Here is an 18,597-nt window from a genome sequence, read left to right as displayed (position 1 = left end):
CATATCCCTTTAAGTATTGGCTATAGAAATGCTGTGCAAACATAGCCAACAGAAGAAAGTACACTCTCAGTGGGGGCTAAGGGAGATTAAAATGTTAATTTGTATTTATTCTCTCTAAGTATTGGGCTTTAATAAACAGACAGAGATAATATAAAGAAGCATGTGTCTGTACAGAAAGTGATAAAATAAGGAGGTCTAAATAGGGGGGAGAACTGGGGAAGAAAGAGAGGAATATATATATATATATATATGCATTTGTACTCTAAGTCTGTCTTTTTGTATGTGTCTATAGTCTGTGATATAAGTTATGTATTTACTTAGTTGATATCTTGTCTTCAGCTATGTGATGTTCAAACCTTGTCAATACTAAATTTATAAGTTCACTAATGGTTTAACCTCAGCCTCCTCCAAATTCTATTGTCTGTTATTTTAATTTATCTCACCCTGAATCAAACTTTCCCAATTGGCCTTTGACTGACTTTGATCAGGTCATTAAATAATTTATTGGAATCAGCTGAATGCTCTGTTCTATAAACGTAACACTTCTATGGGAAGCATTGCTGGTTTAGTTAGCATTATTGTAACATCATCTGCTCACATCTCTTAAGTGAACATTTATAAGTGAGGCATTAAGAATTGTAAAAAGGAAAGTGGAGGGCTGACTAAGCATGCAGCAACTTAAGGGTTAACGTTTTGTCTGAACTGCTAGGTGTTTTTGTTTGTGTATTAGCTGATTCTGCAGCTAGAGGGGGGTGTTGCAGAACCTATATTAGTGTCTCCAGGCAAGAAGTAGGGTCACTAACCTGTTCTTGTCTTGCAGCTAGAGGGAGATGTTGCAGAGCCTATATTAGTGTCTCCAGGCAAGAAGTAGGGTCACTAACCTGTTCTTGTCTTGCAGCTAGAGGGAGATGTTGCAGAACCTATATTGGTGTCTCCAGGCAAGAAGTAAGGTCACTAACCTGTTCTTGTCTTGCAGCTAGAGGGAGATGTTGCAGAACCTATATTAGTGTCTCGAGGCAAGAAGTAGGGTCACTAACCTGTTATTGTCTTGCAGCTAGAGGGAGATGTTGCAGAACCTATATTAGTGTCTCCAGGCAAGAAGTAGGGTCACTAACCTGTTCTTGTCTTGCAGCTAGAGGGTGATGTTGCAGAGCCTATATTAGTGTATCGAGGCAAGAAGTAGGGTCACTAACATGTTCTTGTCTTGCAGCTAGAGGGAGATGTTGCAGAACCTATATTAGTGTCTCCAGGCAAGAAGTAGGGTCACTAACCTGTTCTTGTCTTGCAGCTAGAAGGAGATGTTGCAGAACCTATATTAGTGTCTCCAGGCAAGAAGTAGGGTCACTAACCTGTTCTTGTCTTGCAGCTATAGGGAGATGTTGCAGAACCTATATTAGTGTCTCTAGGCAAGAAATAGGGTCACTAACCTGTTCTTGTCTTGCAGCTATAGGGAGATGTTGCAGAACCTATATTAGTGTCTCCAGGCAAGAAGTAAGGTCACTAACCTGTTCTTGTCTTGCAGCTAGAGGGAGATGTTGCAGAACCTATATTAGTGTCTGCAGGCAGGAAGTAGGGTCACTAACCTGTTCTTGTCTTGCAGCTATAGGGAGATGTTGCAGAACCTATATTAGTGTCTCCAGGCAAGAAGTAGGGTCACTAACCTGTTCTTGTCTTGCAGCTAGAGGGTGATGTTGCAGAGCCTATATTAGTGTCTCGAGGCAAGAAGTAGGGTCACTAACCTGTTATTGTCTTGCAGCTAGAGGGAGATGTTGCAGAACCTATATTAGTGTCTCCAGGCAAGAAGTAGGGTCACTAACCTGTTCTTGTCTTGCAGCTAGAGGGAGATGTTGCAGAACCTATATTAGTGTCTCCAGGCAAGAAGTAGGGTCACTAACCTGTTCTTGTCTTGCAGCTAGAGGGGGGTGTTGCAGAGCCTATATTAGTGTCTCCAGGCAAGAAGTAGGGTCACTAACCTGTTCTTGTCTTGCAGCTAGAGGGTGATGTTGCAGAGCCTATATTAGTGTCTCGAGGCAAGAAGTAGGGTCACTAACCTGTTATTGTCTTGCAGCTAGAGGGAGATGTTGCAGAACCTATATTAGTGTCTCCAGGCAAGAAGTAGGGTCACTAACCTGTTCTTGTCTTGCAGCTAGAGGGAGATGTTGCAGAACCTATATTAGTGTCTCCGGGCAAGAAGTAGGGTCACTAACCTGTTCTTGTCTTGCAGCTAGAAGGAGATGTTGCAGAGCCTATATTAGTGTCTCCAGGCAAGAATTAGGGTCACTAACCTGTTCTTGTCTTGCAGCTAGAGGGAGATGTTGCAGAACCTATATTAGTGTCTCCAGGCAAGAAGTAGGGTCACTAACCTGTTCTTGTCTTGCAGCTAGAGGGAGATGTTGCAGAACCTATATTAGTGTCTCCAGGCAAGAAGTAAGGTCACTAACCTGTTCTTGTCTTGCAGCTAGAGGGAGATGTTGCAGAACCTATATTAGTGTCTCCAGGCTAGAAGTAGGGTCACTAACCTGTTCTTGTCTTGCAGCTAGAGGGAGATGTTGCAGAGCCTATATTAGTGTCTCCAGGCAAGAAGTAGGGTCACTAACCTGTTCTTGTCTTGCAGCTAGAGGGAGATGTTGCAGAACCTATATTAGTGTCTCCAGGCAAGAAGTAGGGTCACTAACCTGTTCTTGTCTTGCAGCTATAGGGAGATGTTGCAGAACCTATATTAGTGTCTCCAGGCAAGAAGTAGGGTCACTAACCTGTTCTTGTCTTGCAGCTATAGGGTGATGTTGCAGAACCTATATTAGTGGCTCCAGGCAAGAAGTAAGGTCACTAACCTGTTCTTGTCTTGCAGCTAGAGGGAGATGTTGCAGAACCTATATTAGTGTCTGCAGGCAGGAAGTAGGGTCACTAACCTGTTCTTGTCTTGCAGCTATAGGGAGATGTTGCAGAACCTATATTAGTGTCTCCAGGCAAGAAGTAGGGTCACTAACCTGTTCTTGTCTTGCAGCTAGAGGGTGATGTTGCAGAGCCTATATTAGTGTATCGAGGCAAGAAGTAGGGTCACTAACATGTTCTTGTCTTGCAGCTAGAGGGAGATGTTGCAGAACCTATATTAGTGTCTCCAGGCAAGAAGTAGGGTCACTAACCTGTTCTTGTCTTGCAGCTAGAAGGAGATGTTGCAGAACCTATATTAGTGTCTCCAGGCAAGAAGTAGGGTCACTAACCTGTTCTTGTCTTGCAGCTATAGGGAGATGTTGCAGAACCTATATTAGTGTCTCTAGGCAAGAAATAGGGTCACTAACCTGTTCTTGTCTTGCAGCTATAGGGAGATGTTGCAGAACCTATATTAGTGTCTCCAGGCAAGAAGTAAGGTCACTAACCTGTTCTTGTCTTGCAGCTAGAGGGAGATGTTGCAGAACCTATATTAGTGTCTGCAGGCAGGAAGTAGGGTCACTAACCTGTTCTTGTCTTGCAGCTATAGGGAGATGTTGCAGAACCTATATTAGTGTCTCCAGGCAAGAAGTAGGGTCACTAACCTGTTCTTGTCTTGCAGCTAGAGGGTGATGTTGCAGAGCCTATATTAGTGTCTCGAGGCAAGAAGTAGGGTCACTAACCTGTTATTGTCTTGCAGCTAGAGGGAGATGTTGCAGAACCTATATTAGTGTCTCCAGGCAAGAAGTAGGGTCACTAACCTGTTCTTGTCTTGCAGCTAGAGGGAGATGTTGCAGAACCTATATTAGTGTCTCCAGGCAAGAAGTAGGGTCACTAACCTGTTCTTGTCTTGCAGCTAGAGGGGGGTGTTGCAGAGCCTATATTAGTGTCTCCAGGCAAGAAGTAGGGTCACTAACCTGTTCTTGTCTTGCAGCTAGAGGGTGATGTTGCAGAGCCTATATTAGTGTCTCGAGGCAAGAAGTAGGGTCACTAACCTGTTATTGTCTTGCAGCTAGAGGGAGATGTTGCAGAACCTATATTAGTGTCTCCAGGCAAGAAGTAGGGTCACTAACCTGTTCTTGTCTTGCAGCTAGAGGGAGATGTTGCAGAACCTATATTAGTGTCTCCGGGCAAGAAGTAGGGTCACTAACCTGTTCTTGTCTTGCAGCTAGAAGGAGATGTTGCAGAGCCTATATTAGTGTCTCCAGGCAAGAATTAGGGTCACTAACCTGTTCTTGTCTTGCAGCTAGAGGGAGATGTTGCAGAACCTATATTAGTGTCTCCAGGCAAGAAGTAGGGTCACTAACCTGTTCTTGTCTTGCAGCTAGAGGGAGATGTTGCAGAACCTATATTAGTGTCTCCAGGCAAGAAGTAAGGTCACTAACCTGTTCTTGTCTTGCAGCTAGAGGGAGATGTTGCAGAACCTATATTAGTGTCTCCAGGCTAGAAGTAGGGTCACTAACCTGTTCTTGTCTTGCAGCTAGAGGGAGATGTTGCAGAGCCTATATTAGTGTCTCCAGGCAAGAAGTAGGGTCACTAACCTGTTCTTGTCTTGCAGCTAGAGGGAGATGTTGCAGAACCTATATTAGTGTCTCCAGGCAAGAAGTAGGGTCACTAACCTGTTCTTGTCTTGCAGCTATAGGGAGATGTTGCAGAACCTATATTAGTGTCTCCAGGCAAGAAGTAGGGTCACTAACCTGTTCTTGTCTTGCAGCTATAGGGTGATGTTGCAGAACCTATATTAGTGTCTCCAGGCAAGAAGTAAGGTCACTAACCTGTTCTTGTCTTGCAGCTAGAGGGAGATGTTGCAGAACCTATATTAGTGTCTGCAGGCAGGAAGTAGGGTCACTAACCTGTTCTTGTCTTGCAGCTATAGGGAGATGTTGCAGAACCTATATTAGTGTCTCCAGGCAAGAAGTAGGGTCACTAACCTGTTCTTGTCTTGCAGGTTGGAACAATGGAGAGGTCTCGGCGCTCTTCAAAGGAGGTTTGTGAACGAACAAGAATCACCTGCAATGAAGAAAAAAGCAGCAGTTACTAGTATGGGTGATGTTATCCCTCCTTCTCCCTCTGTACCTTCATCTAAGCCCTTTCCCGTTGCCACTTATTCTCTTTTGTCTTCCTCTGCTGCTTCTTCTCCTTTTCTTCCTGCCTATTCTATATCCCTGCCCTCTACCTCTTCTTTTTCTGCTCCCCCTACTCTAACTTCTGTTTCTTTTTCTCGCTCTATTTCTGTCCCTGTCTTCTCTTCGTTTCCTTCCATCCCTCCTCAGCCCCTTTCTTACCCCGCCTGGCATCATCCACTGCCCAAGGTAGCATCCCTTCTCCTTATGTCCCCCCTTCAACGTTCCCCCAAAATCCAGGAATGTGGGTGGCCCCCATGTCCCCACTCTTACTCAATGACATGGGTGTGTCTGAGAGATCTGCCTCCCCCCTCTAACTCCCGGACAGCGTGGGGATGGTAGGGGTGAGGAGGATCAGTATGGCAACTCCGGATCTGATCAGAAGGTTGTGGAGATGGAGGCCGCTACCGGCACCATCTCTGTCCCACATTTATGTGCTCCAGCATTAGCTCTGCCCACTTCTGGGTCACATGGTCGGCCGCGCATCTCAGCGCCACTTCGCGCTGGCGGCAACAGACCTGACGGACGGAGGCAGCAGGCAGCAGCAGAATTGGATGGAGGTCATCAACACAGACTCCCACATTAGTAAGTGGGGTGTCCGGAACCTGGGGTGACCTCCGCAAGGGGGCAGGTACTAATCTGAAAGGGCAGGGTGGCAGTAGAAAAGGGAAATCAAGGCCCAAAGAGAGCCGGTAGAAAAAATATGGGTAATAGGATCACAGGTACAAAAAAAAAAACAGTAAGACTTTAGAATTAACCCCTAATGGCATAGGCTTAGGGAATAGGGGAGGATATATGAACATCATGTCAAGTTTGATAAAAAGGTTGCTAGCAAGGGGTGCATATAGCAATCAAGGCATTAGTGGTTTGATGGGGCAGGATCAGGGTGTTAAGGGCCTCATCCCTGATTCCAGTGATACCCCCACTTGCAATTTTATTCCGCAGGTACCCATGGTGTCATCGGCAGCAACATCCAGTGGGGTTACTTCTACTCAACCCCAGGTTCAGTCTACAGCGGAAGCAGCTTCAGCAGACCCTGTAACAATGCAGGCCCTCAAGCCTACCCTGTTAGTGGCGATTCCCGCATCATCTGGAGTCGGAGCGGTGACTGGAGCTGGTGAGTTATTGCCTGCACCACACATTAGGGATGATGATAATTATTCCACGGGGGATTCAGACAGTTCAACTGGGTTCAAAGATAAGGGCCAGTGCAAGGTATTTAGATACATAAGGAAAATAGTGGATGTGAAAGGGGCTAGTGCAGTGGGCTCAGTTACTTTAGGGATACCAGTAGGAGGTCAGGGGGTAGCAGGGTCAAGCTCGCAGTCAGGTAGACAAGCCAGTTCTGGTAGGTCCTTCATAGCAAGCACGTCAGACACGTACCCATGTATAGTGCACTCGCTGCACTCACACCTTAAGCCGCGTATTGCTAAAAGGATTAAAGAAGGGAGGTATGTTAAAATATTTGAACTCTCTAGGGTAGTGCACCACTTAAAAGAAATGGTGGAAGATGGGACAGGAGACAAAAAGGCTAAAAGGCCTGAGACATATGAGGAGTGGATGCTAGCTTCATGCTACTTGTAAGCTAACTCTCAGCATAATCTTAATATCCTCAAGTATGTGGAAGTCATAGATGACATTCATACTAGAGGAAAAGGGTCAGCCTGACATTAATATGATGCAGAGTTTAGGCGGAGATTAGAATCAAATCCGGTACTCAATTTTGGGATGAAGGAGATGGACCTTTTTCCGGTCTGGAGTTATCGGATAGTGTAGCCATCGTTCTGTTAAGGCCCGCAGCAACAGGCATGCAAAACAGGTAGGGAATGTTGGCGCTTCCAGGAAAAGCAGTGTGATAAGGGTCTACAGTGTCTTTTTTGGAACATCTGCATCTATTGCGGTGGGCCTCATGCAGGGGCAGACTGTCCCAGGCATCGGGAGTCAGGTGGGGGGAGGGCACCATTCAGACCGGCGGCTGCAGGAAAGGGCCCATACACCCCTGAACCTAGGGGAAATATGTAACTTGCTCAGGGCCTACCCCAGTAGGAATGTGGTGGAGTTCCTTAGATCGGGGTTATCATTTGGTTTCTGCATCCCTGTTAGGCGTCCCGTGTTCCCTACCCCTGCGGTTCGTAACCTTAAATCGGCAATTCAACACCACCAAGCTAATGAAGACAAGTTAGCAAAAGAAGTAGCCTCCCCTTAGAGAATCTAGTGATCTCCCCACTTGGAGTAGTGTCCAAGAAAAACCCAGGGAAGTTTAGGCTGATTCAACATCTGTCTCATCCAGAGGGAGCATCAGTAAATGACGCTCTCGATGAAAGGGACACGTCACGCTTGTATCAGTCATTTAAATCTGCCCTAGAAGTCATTCAGAGTCTAGGTCTGGAAGCAGAGATGGCGAAGGTGGACATTGAATCAGCCTTTTGCCTCCTCCCCATTCACCTGGAAATCTTCTACCTGATGGGGTGCATGTTTCAGGGCCGGTACTACATGGACCATTGCTTGCCAGTGGGTTGTGCAATATCATGTGCATACTTTGAACTGTTAGTTATTTCCTGCATTGGGCAGTGGTTCATGAGTCTGGGCTAGTCCATGTGGCTCATTATTTAGATGATTTCCTTTTCTTGGGGAGGGCGGGATTCAGAGATTGTACTAGGCTTCTGGGAACCATGCAGCACCTGTCCTCATGCTTAGGAGTTCCACTAGCTGCAGAAAAGATGGAAGGGCCATGCACAGCACAAAAAGTCAAATCTGCCTTGTCAGCTATCCAGGCTATCCTGGATACGGGCAGGTCTATTTTAAGGGACTTTCAGTCTTTGCTAGGTCTATTGAACTTCGCGTCTAGTGTGATCTCCATGGGTAAGATATTCAATAGGTGGATGGAAGCAGCAACTAGGGGCCTTAGGTTACCAAGGGCTCCGGTGAGGGTTCCCCAAGATATTAAAAAGGACATAGCAGTATGGCTTTTTTTCTTGCGAGAATGCAATGGTGTGAGGATCTGGTTGCCCAAGTCAGTCAGCAGCCAACAATTGCACTTGTTCACCGATGCGGCAGGGAGTCATGGATTAGGGGCTTACTTTGAGGGATCTTGGTGCGTAGCCACCTGGCCCGCAGAATGGATCGGTACAGGTTGGTTAAAGAATCTGTCTTTACTTGAGCTCTTCCCCATTTTAGTGGCTGTGGAACTATGGTGCGAGCATTTGCAGAACCGGGGGGGGTAAATTTTTGGTGTGACAATTTGAGTGTGGTTCACGCCATCAATCGGCTGTCTGCTTCTCCACCCTCCCAGTAGTCAATGTTTTACGGCAATTAGTTTTGCTTCATAATATCTCATTCACAGCGAAGCACGTCCCCAGGACTAGCAATGTTATCGCGATGCACTGTCTAGGAGTCAGTGGGGCAGGTTTAGGGAAGTATCGCCTGCTGCTTTAGCTCAGGGTGATGAGTGTCCTGCTTATCTCTGGCAGGTGGTGAGTTCTGGGGAATTTGGCTAAGGCTACTACAGGGGTTGCTGACTGCCAAGACCTGGCAATCGTACTGCAGGTACTGGGGTGATTGGGAAGACTTTTTGCACAAAAGGGGGCTTTCATGGAAGTCCCAGGACACGCACAGTTTTTTGCAGTGGGTCGCATGCTTGCATGAAAGAGGCCTGGCGCCATTGGCAGCCGAGCTGCTGCAATTTCTTTCTTTTCTAAATTGTAGACGTATCCAAATTCTTCCTAGCTAGGGCCACTATTAAAGGAGCGCATAGATTGAGGGGCGCCACAAAGGACATTAGGGAGCCAGTCACTAGGAAAAGGTTAGGTATTATGATTCAGGTCCTCCCGACAATTTGTAGCTCAGAGTACGAAGTCGCCCTCTTTGCTGCTGCGTTTTCCTTAGCATATTCCGCTGCGCTGTGTATTATCGAGTTGGTAGCTCCATCTAAAAGATCATCAGGGTCAGTGCTGCTTGTGAAGATCTGGTTGCCCAAGTTAGTCAGCAGCCAGCAATTGCACTTGTTCACTGATGCGTCAGGGAGTCATGGATTAGGGGCTTACTTTGAGGGAACTTGGTGCGCAGCCACCTGGCCGGCCGAATGGATCGGTACAGGTTGGTTAAAGAATCTGTCTTTACTTGAGCTCTTCCCCATTTTAGTGGCTGTGGAACTATGGTGCGAGCATTTGCAGAACCGGGGGGGTCAATTTTTGGTGTGACAATTTGTGTGTGGTTCACGCCATCAATCGGCTGTCTGCTTCCCCCTCCCAGTAGTCAATGTTTTACGGCAATTAGTTTTGCTTCATAATATCTCATTCACAGCGAAGCACGTCCCTGGGGCTAGCAATGTTATCGCGATGCACTGTCTAGGGGTCAGTGGGGCAGGTTTAGGGAAGTAGCGGCCGCTGCTTTAGCTCAGGGTGACGAGTGTCATGCTTATCTCTGGCAGGTGGTGAGTTCTGGGTTGCCCTCTTTGCTGCTGCGTTTTCCTTAGCATATTTCACTGTGCTGTGTATTAGCGAGTTGGTAGCTCCATCTAAAAGATCATCAGGGTCAGCGCTGCTTAGAGATCATGTTAGGCTAGAAGGGGAAGCAGTTTTAGTATTGGTAGCATGTGCCAAGACCGATCAGACGGGTAAGGGTAAATGGCTCAATTTGCTCTCGCAGGTGGAGTCATCTATTTGCCCAGTTAGGTTGTGCAGAAGGTTCTTAGACCTCAGGCCTGGGGTTGAAGGGGTGTTCCTCGTTCATCAAGAAAAAGGTGGTTACGAGCTTAAGGTGGGATCCCTCTGTAGTGGCTCCACATTCTTTTAGGATTGGCACTGCCACAGATGCGTCTTTGGCAGGTTCTTCTGAGGGCGAAATTAAGGCTTTAGGGAGGTGGGCATCACCGTTGAAGCAAGGGGATATTTAAAGTGGTTTAGTCTTGTAATTCTGGTTTGATTTGTTGTTGTTTTGGGGAAGCCAGGTGTTTATTTCTTATGTTATTGCAGGTACAAGGCTACTCTGCAAGAGAGTATGGATTTTGGGACATTCGTATGTCCATTGGGCTGAGCTCCAAGCGGCATCAAGTTCAGGAGGTTTGCAGTTGGGTTTGCTGTCACAGAGACTGTGCATTCGTTGACGGGAAAGGCGTGGAATGATGTGGTCAGATTTGCCGACTCAAGTGGCAGAGGCCAAAAGGAGGTGGGACTGTCCCAAAGTGATTGTGTTACATCTAGGAGGCAATTATGTTGGGACTATGCCCATGGGTGATTTAGCTAGTGTCATGCTAGCGGACATTAGATGGTTTGCAGCGCAGTTTACAGGAGTTAAGATTATATGGTCGAACATTATTTCCAGAAATGTGTGGAGACATATGAGTTCCCGCAAAGCAGGATTCAGGGTGAAAAGGAAGCTGAATAGGGATGTCGGCAGGGCATTGTTAGCTGAAGGAGGAGAGGTTATCACCCATGAGAACATCAGGATCGATTGCCCTGGATTCTTCCGCTGGGACGAGTTCCACCTGTCAGATAGGGGTACTGTTTTTTTTTTTTTACAGAATATTCATTATTCCCTGGCTTCCCTTTATGTTTGATGGCAGCAAGAGTCCCTTGTCCTCTGTGGGTGGCAGCAGCGGGGTGCAACATATCTGCGGTAGCCTCAGCCTGGCGGGGTGAAAGAGGAGGTGGACACGTGAGCACATTCAACGTCAGCCGCAAGGGCTGATGCTCGGTGGGCTCCCTGCACGATCCCTCCTAAAAAGCCCTCCTGGCTGACGGAATGGGGGCACCCCCATTCCTTTAGTGCAGTAGCACACCTTTCTTAGGAGTTGTAGGACAGGGAAGATCTTGCCGGCTAACGTTAAGTTATTAAGTTCTTTAAGTTAAGATTAAGTTATTGTTTTAAATAAATACAACCGTTGTCCAAGTTTTACCAGTAAGAATTATACAAGAATTGGACAAGAGTTGAACAAAGGACAAGGCACTAGGCAAGTGCTGCTGTAATACTGAATTTTATGTGTTTCATTGGTTCCCTTGTTTGTATAAATGCTCAATATCTTCAAATTCCTTTTTGCTACCACTTGTCTCTATAACAAACTACTCAATTACTCCTTCCCCCTCACCACCTGCACTGTTCATTAGCTCATCTCTCCTAACTTCATCTTACTTTTGTACTCATGAACTTACACATTCCTAAACACCCTCTCTTCTCCCTGCACCACATCCCATAAACAGCCTCATTACTGCAAATCTGCATCTCATCTCATGTCACCATGGGCGTCCGCAGGCACGGACAAGAGGGGGCAACTGCCCCCTACTAGAATTTTACTGTCTCCTCCTGTGTCCCTGCAGATCAATGTGATTATTTTCAGCACAAACATAAAGCAATCACCACTGATCAGCTTGCAGACCGGCAAAGCAACTTTGAATCTCTTCCTCAGTGCAGTGTGTTCTGGAGCACTAAAATCCCCTTCTAGGTGGCACAGCAAATTCAAAGTTGCTCTCTCTGCATCTGATCAGCACAGAGGTGATGTTGCACTGTGGCTCTGAAGTCAGCACTCAGCTGTCTGCTCCGTGTGAGCAAGGGATAAGATTACACCCAACCAGCCAGCCATGCTGCTCTTGGTGATGGGTCCCATTCCCTGCTCCTGCTACAGAATGTATGTTTTGCTTGTTTTTATGTGTGTGTTTTTAACCCCTTAATGACCAGCATCATACCATGCACGACGCTGGTCGTTATGCCCTTAAGGACCAGCGACCTACCCTATACGTTGCTGCTGTACTGGGCTTCTCTCTGCTGCGATCTCGCTTAAAATAGCGAGATTGCACTATTTCTGCATGCCCCACTACTGACTTATCTTCTGGTTATCTCCTAATTACTGTTAACTGCTGCTGTCCTCCAGGTGTCAACTCAGGACTTGTACCTGGTCCGGATCTGCAGCGCATCTTCTGCAGAACTGGTTCCAGATAACCAAGGATACTACATTTTTACCTTATAATAGCCCAGGCAGTACCTATTATGCCAGTTATGTTCCTGAGTGGAAACTCAGATGCATAGCCTAGGTAATACCTATTATATCAGCTATGCTCCTTTGTGGGACCTTAGATGCGTGTCTACCTTGTACCATTATACAAGCTATGTTCCTGAGTGGGACCGCAGATAAGAACAGGTAGTATCCATTATGCCAGCAATGCTCTTGGTGTGACCTCCGAAGAATGACCTAAGAATGACCTAGGTGGTACCTATCATATCAGAAATGGTCCCAAATGCATGGCCCAGGTAGTACCCATAATCCCAGCAATGCTCCTTAGTGGGACCTCAGACGAATCACCTAGATAGTACCTATTATTGTAGCAATGCTTCTAGATACACAACCCAGTTAACACCTATTATGCCAGTTATGTGACTTTGAATACATGGCACAGGTAGTGCCCATTATGTTAGCTATGCTCCTAAGTGAGACTTCACACGGATACACTGAGATCAAAGGTCATCTGGATACACACAATAGACCAAACAAATAAACTGCAGGAAAGTGCAAACTGAATATATCGCTCCACCCTTAGTGTAAATGACAAGCAGAGAAAGTAACAGTCCGCCTAGAGATCAAGCTCACTGGAACAAATGTAAGTAAACGCCACTCACCGCCTCCAGCTGACAAACATAAGTCCTCCACTGCTCACCTAATTAACCCAGTCACGGGCCATGAGCGAGGTGCTGCATTCTATTGAGAACTCCAATTCATCAAAAACTCCAATCTGACGTCACTTCCGGTGATTTCATACATCTGATTGGTTTGAGTCTCAGTGAGTGACAGGATTCACAACCAATCAGATGGGCACTGTAATCGCCTATCTTCATTATCTATTTTGTCTCCACCTGGAGGGTTCAATGGCCTTGTAAGCCTCATTCCCCAAGGTTTACTTGGGGTGTATGCCAGAGGATCGGCGGGGCGCCCCTCAAGACATGCAAAACAGATAGTGAAAATAGAAGAGTCACCGGAAGTGACGTCAGACTGGAGTTTTCGAGGAATTGGAGTTCTCCACAGAACACCGTCAACCAGCCATGTGTAAAAACATCTAGACGTGTTTCACTCCTTAGCATTTGTACAGGGCTTCCTCAGGCATGATTAGTCGATAGCCATACAATCCATCTTTCACTATTTATATCAGACATCCTCAAACTTGGCCTGACCCTCCAGAGGTTTTGGAACTACATTTCCCATGATGCTCAGTCAGCATATCAGCTGGCTGAGCATCATGGAAAATGTAGTTCCAAAACCTCTGGAGGGCCATGTTTGAGAGTTTGAGAATGTCTGATTTATACCTTTGCCCAGGTGAATTCACCAGTTAATAATTCTTGACTATTGGAAATACGAACAAACAGGTAAATATCTTGTTAGTAGCTTATATAATTTAAAGCCTAGTCTTGAGAAAAATATTTATTACAAATATACAGTCAGCAGAAGACTTATCTACACCACATTAACATATATGTTTCATGCATAGGCATCAACGTGAAAATAAACCTTACAACCTTAAAAGCTGACCAAAATATGCATTTGATCGGATTCAATAATTCAAAGAATAAACACATACTGTATATTATGACATATCAGACAGTATATCTGATCAGAACTATATACAGAGTTGTATATAATCTTACAGTTAACCTAGTTAACTCTGCTTGTCCCGTATCTTTACACTAAGGGAGGAGAAATATATTCAGTTTGCACTTTCCTGCAGTTTATTTGGTTGGTCTATTGTGTGTATCCAGATAGCCTTTGATCTCAGTGTATCCATGTGACGGCTGAGACATAGGGGCCTATTTATTATGTGATCATGTCCGACAGACATCGCTGAATGCAGAGAGCAATACGCTCTCCGCATTCAGCATTGCACCTGCAGCTCTTGTGAACTGCTGGTGCAACACTGCCCCCTGCAGATTCGCAGCCAATCAGCCACTAGCAGGGGGTGTCAATCAACCCGATCGTATTCGATCGGGTTGAATTGCAGCGATGTCTGTCCGCCTCCTCAGAGCAGGCAGACAGGTTATGGAGCAGCGTTCTTTAGAACGCTGCTTCGTAACTGGTGTTTCTGAGGACTCGCCAGAAACACGGGCCCTCCATATAGAGCTTGATAAATGGGCCCCTTTAAGCCAACTATTCCTTTCGTATACAATGTCTCACGTCACTTTTTGCTTGAATACGACTGTATCTATTGGATCGGCAAGTTAACTATTATCGTGGTCATTTTTTATATTTGGCTTCTATCTACATTTGGATGTTACCTTTTACTAGCAGGGATCCCTGTTTTAGGCTCCTTAGTTTTGTATTCTTGTTTTTGATGTTTCTTTCTTATTATTTGCCCTTATAAATTGCTGTTTCAAGTGCATATTATGTTACACTGTGCTTTTGGAAACTGATATTCTCTTGCCTTCATTATTGGGCTTTATTTGGGGTTGCTGGGTAAGGTTTCCTTGTGTTTATTCTTGCTGTTATATAAAAGATCCAAAAATTGCACTCTCTGGATTTAAATCACAGCAACCTTTTAATGTGTGACATATTGGGGCATTCACACCTTCCTGGTCTGAGGACAGCGCTAGTTCATGTGTGCCATATGGATAATGTTGTGCTCACACCCATGGACTTACTTATGAGAGGGCACTGATTGGCTAAAATTCAAGTCTGTCAAAAGAACTGAGAAAAAGGGGGCAGCCTGCAGAGGCTTAAATATAAGGTAATCACAGAGGTAAAAAGTGTATTAATATAACAGTGTTGGTTATGCAAAACTGGGGAATGGGTGATAAAAGGATTAACTATCTTTATAAACAATAACAATTCTGGAGTAGACTGTCTCTTTAAATTAGACTCTATCTGAATTGTGCCCCTTTAATGTTATTATCCAATATTTAGAAAGTACCAATATTATACACAGTTCTTCAAGGCAGCATGTATATTTGATGTGACTCTCTACAGACCAGAAGTGATGCACTAAACGTAACAACACATTTTTATGTCCCTTTAAAGAAACACAAAAGCCCATATTTTTCTTTCATGATTCAGACAGAGCAGCAATTTTAAATAACTTTCCAATTTATTTCTATTATCTAATTTGTTATGTTCCCTATGTATCCTTTTTTGAAAAGTATACCTAGGTAGGCTCAGAAGCTGCTGATTGGTGGCTGTGTATATATGCCTCTTGTCATTGGCTTAAAGCTAGATCCCATTAGTGCATTACTATTCCTTTCAACAAAGGATACAACAAGAATAAAGCAAATTAAACAGTCCCTTTAACACTTGTTGAAGAAATGGGGTTTGAATCCTCACATGGCTAAACATTTAACACAGACAAGTTCCACGTGTTCTTGGGTAGGAGAGACATAAAACACAAGACTAAAACACATATGACTGCAACGTCATTTCAGTATACGGTGCTTTTACTATACACTTGTTTTATAAAACCTTATGACTGTGCACATATGTAAACATGTCTCGTGCACCTGTGTTCAGTGCTGTGGGTTGCATGTATTTAATCAGAGATGATACCAACTGAGTCACTGTTGATGCAATATGTTCTGAGTTATGAATGTAGGCGCACAAGAAATCTGTGCATATGAGTTGTGCACAGTAAAAGATATAAATGAAACAGTACTCATTTTTAATAATACATATCTTAATTCTTTCTATTCAAGACGATTTGGAGTATTATATTTCTTCAATTAATCTAATAGTATAGCACAGAACTGCTTGATGAACTCCCCCACGTGTGCAACATGGATTTGTCAGTGGTGTAACTAATGAATAATGGGTCCTGGTGCTAAACACCGCTCAGATTACTAGTTGTGCGTTATTTGTTGCTCTCGAATAACAGCCCTAAAAAGTAAGCGCAACTGAAGACCTCTCCTGAGGCTTTTATTTGAGCTTCGCTGCTGACCCAGGGAGCAGAACTTTGAATTATTCTTCTGTCTCACTCTTTTGCTGTGATGTTTGGCATTAAACCCTTACCTGACTACTGACTTATCTTCTGGTTATCTCCTAATTACTGTTAACTGCTGCTGTCCTCCAGGTGTCAACTCAGGACTTATACCTGGTCCAGATCTGCAGCGCATCTTCTGCAGAACTGGTTCCAGATAACCAAGGATACTACGTTTTTACCTTATAATAGCCCAGGCAGTACCTATTATGCCAGTTATGTTGCTGAGTGGAAACTCAGATACATAGCCTAGCTAATGCCTATTATATCAGCTATGCTCCTTTGTGGGACCTTAGATGCGTGTCTAGCTTGTACCATTATACAAGCTATCTTCCTGAGTGGGACCTCAGATAGATAGACCAGGTAGTATCCATTATGCCAGCAATGCTCTTGGTGTGACCTCAGAAGAATGACCTAAGAATGACCTAGGTGGTACCTATCATATCAGAAATGGTCCCAAATGCATGGCCCAGGTAGTACCCATAATCCCAGCAATGCTCCTTAGTGGGACCTCAGATGAATCACCTAGATAGTACCTATTATTGTAGCAATGTTTCTAGATACACAACCCAGTTAACACCTATTATGCCAGTTATGTGACTTTGAATACATGGCACAGGTAGTGCCCATTATGTTAGCTATGCTCCTAAGTGAGACTTCTGATGCATGTCCAGTGCATCCTGATTATGCCAGCTGTATGCCCAAGTGAAGCTTCAGATCAGACGTAAGGTACCTGCTTTCAGGAAGGCGCTCTTATGCCAGCAAAATACAAAACTGACACCACATATCAGATGAATTATCCCTGCAGCTCCCATCATTCCAGCTATATGCGAAATGAGACCTCAGATCAGATATATAGCCCCTGTGCCCTGCATGCTGCCACCTATATGATCAAGTCAGACCCCATTTTAAATGCTGGACTCCCATAGCTCCAATCATGACAACTACTGTGTGTATGTGTGTATGTGTGTATGTATGTATATATATATATATATATATATATATGTATACAGTCATGGCCAAACTAATTGGCACCCCGGCATTTCTGTCAGATAATGCACCACTTTACCCAGAAAATTGTTGCAATTACAAATGTTTTTGGCATTCACAAATTGTTTGTGTTGGTATGACACAAAAAAGTGGAGAAAAAAAGCCAAATCTGACATATTCCACACAAAACTCTAAAAATGGACTGGACAAAATTATTAGCACCTTCAATGTAATATTGGGTAGCACACCGCTTGGAAAAAATAAGTGAAATCAGTTGCTTCCTGTAACCATCAATGAGTTTCTTACACCTCTCTACTGGAATTTTGGACCACTCTTCTTTCACCAACTGCTCGAGGTATCTCAGATTAGAAGGGTTCCTTTCCCCAACTGCTGTTTTGAGATCTCTCCAGAGGTGCTCTATGGGATTGAGATCTGGACTCATTGCTGGCCAGTTTAGTACTCTCCAGCGCTTTGTTTTAAACCAAATATGGGTGCTTTTGACGTGTGCTTTGGGTCATTGTCCTGCTTTAAACCCATGACATTATTGTCCATGCTTTTCCACAATTTTTGTTCTCAAATTCTCAGACAATTCTTTACTGCTCTTTCTCTTCTCCATGCTGAGTGTGGCACACAAAGACACACAACAGAAAGGTTGAGTCTATTTTCACCATTTTAACTGGTTGCCGGTGTGATTTTTTTATATTGTCAGCACCGGTAAATTGAGACAGGTGAGTTTAATTACAAATTACAGGAGCATCACAAACTTGGAATGCAATTATTTCATACAATTTTAAGAAGGTGTCAATAATTTTGTCCAGTCCATTTTTTAAATTTTGCATGGAATGTATCAGATTTGGCTTTTTTTCTACACTTCTTTGTGTCATGCCAATACAAACAAAAGAAATAAACAAGAGAATGCCTAAACATTTGTAATTGCAACAATTTTCTGGGCACATTGGTGCATTATCTGACAGAACTGCAGGGGTGCCAATAATTTTGTCCATGACTGTGTTTATGTATATATATATATATATATATATATATATATATATATATATATATATATACATACACACACACACATGTCCTTAAAATCATAGAAACCAGTTTGATTTAATTAGTAATACTTCTGTTAAACCATACTGATTTTATTTTTTATCATGATTATGATTTGTTCCATAGTAACCCCTCTAAAAGATTCCCCACTTGTGTTGTGTCAGGCTTGCTGGTCAGTAATTCCAAGGTTAAACTACTGTTCCCTTTTTAAATCACAAAACCACATCTGCTTTCTTTTCCAATGTGTGGTTTTCGTATGGAGGAGAAAGAGTGAAAATCTACAAGTCTGGCTATCAAGTTCCCTATAAGTCTTTCATGAATGCTATCAAACACAAGTGCCTTGTTTTTCTTATTTTCTTATAATTGTATTTCAACAAAGTGTATATTATAGCTATGCAAAATATTAGTGAACTAGGAAATGTGAACACCCTTTAAAAGGACAGTGAACTAGTAATTTTATATAAAAAATTTATTTGCAATTATTAAATCTTTGCAATATTTTTTTATTATTTATTTTGCCCCATTTCATGTCATTTAGTTCTTAAAATTGTGGATTTTCTAAT

At 44.0% G+C, this 18,597-nt stretch overlaps 1 long non-coding RNA gene across 1 annotated transcript in view; it reads right to left on the bottom strand.

Annotated features, from left to right (window-relative positions):
• LOC128643025 (uncharacterized) overlaps window positions 1-12,759 on the bottom strand; it is a 106,469-nt gene extending 93,710 nt beyond the window's left edge. The window contains exons 1-2 of the long non-coding RNA XR_008399763.1: window positions 12,698-12,759; window positions 4,860-4,938 (exon numbers count right to left, since the gene is read on the bottom strand). This is a non-coding gene — a long non-coding RNA (uncharacterized LOC128643025). The remainder of the gene's footprint in view (window positions 1-4,859; window positions 4,939-12,697) is intronic.
• Window positions 12,760-18,597: the final 5,838 nt, after the last annotated feature.

Source organism: Bombina bombina, chromosome 12 (genome assembly GCF_027579735.1).
Source record: "Bombina bombina isolate aBomBom1 chromosome 12, aBomBom1.pri, whole genome shotgun sequence".
In the NCBI taxonomy this organism is placed as follows: Eukaryota; Metazoa; Chordata; class Amphibia; order Anura; family Bombinatoridae; genus Bombina; species Bombina bombina.
Note: the sequence above shows the minus strand (reverse complement) of the source record. Positions and strands in the feature narration are given on the sequence as shown.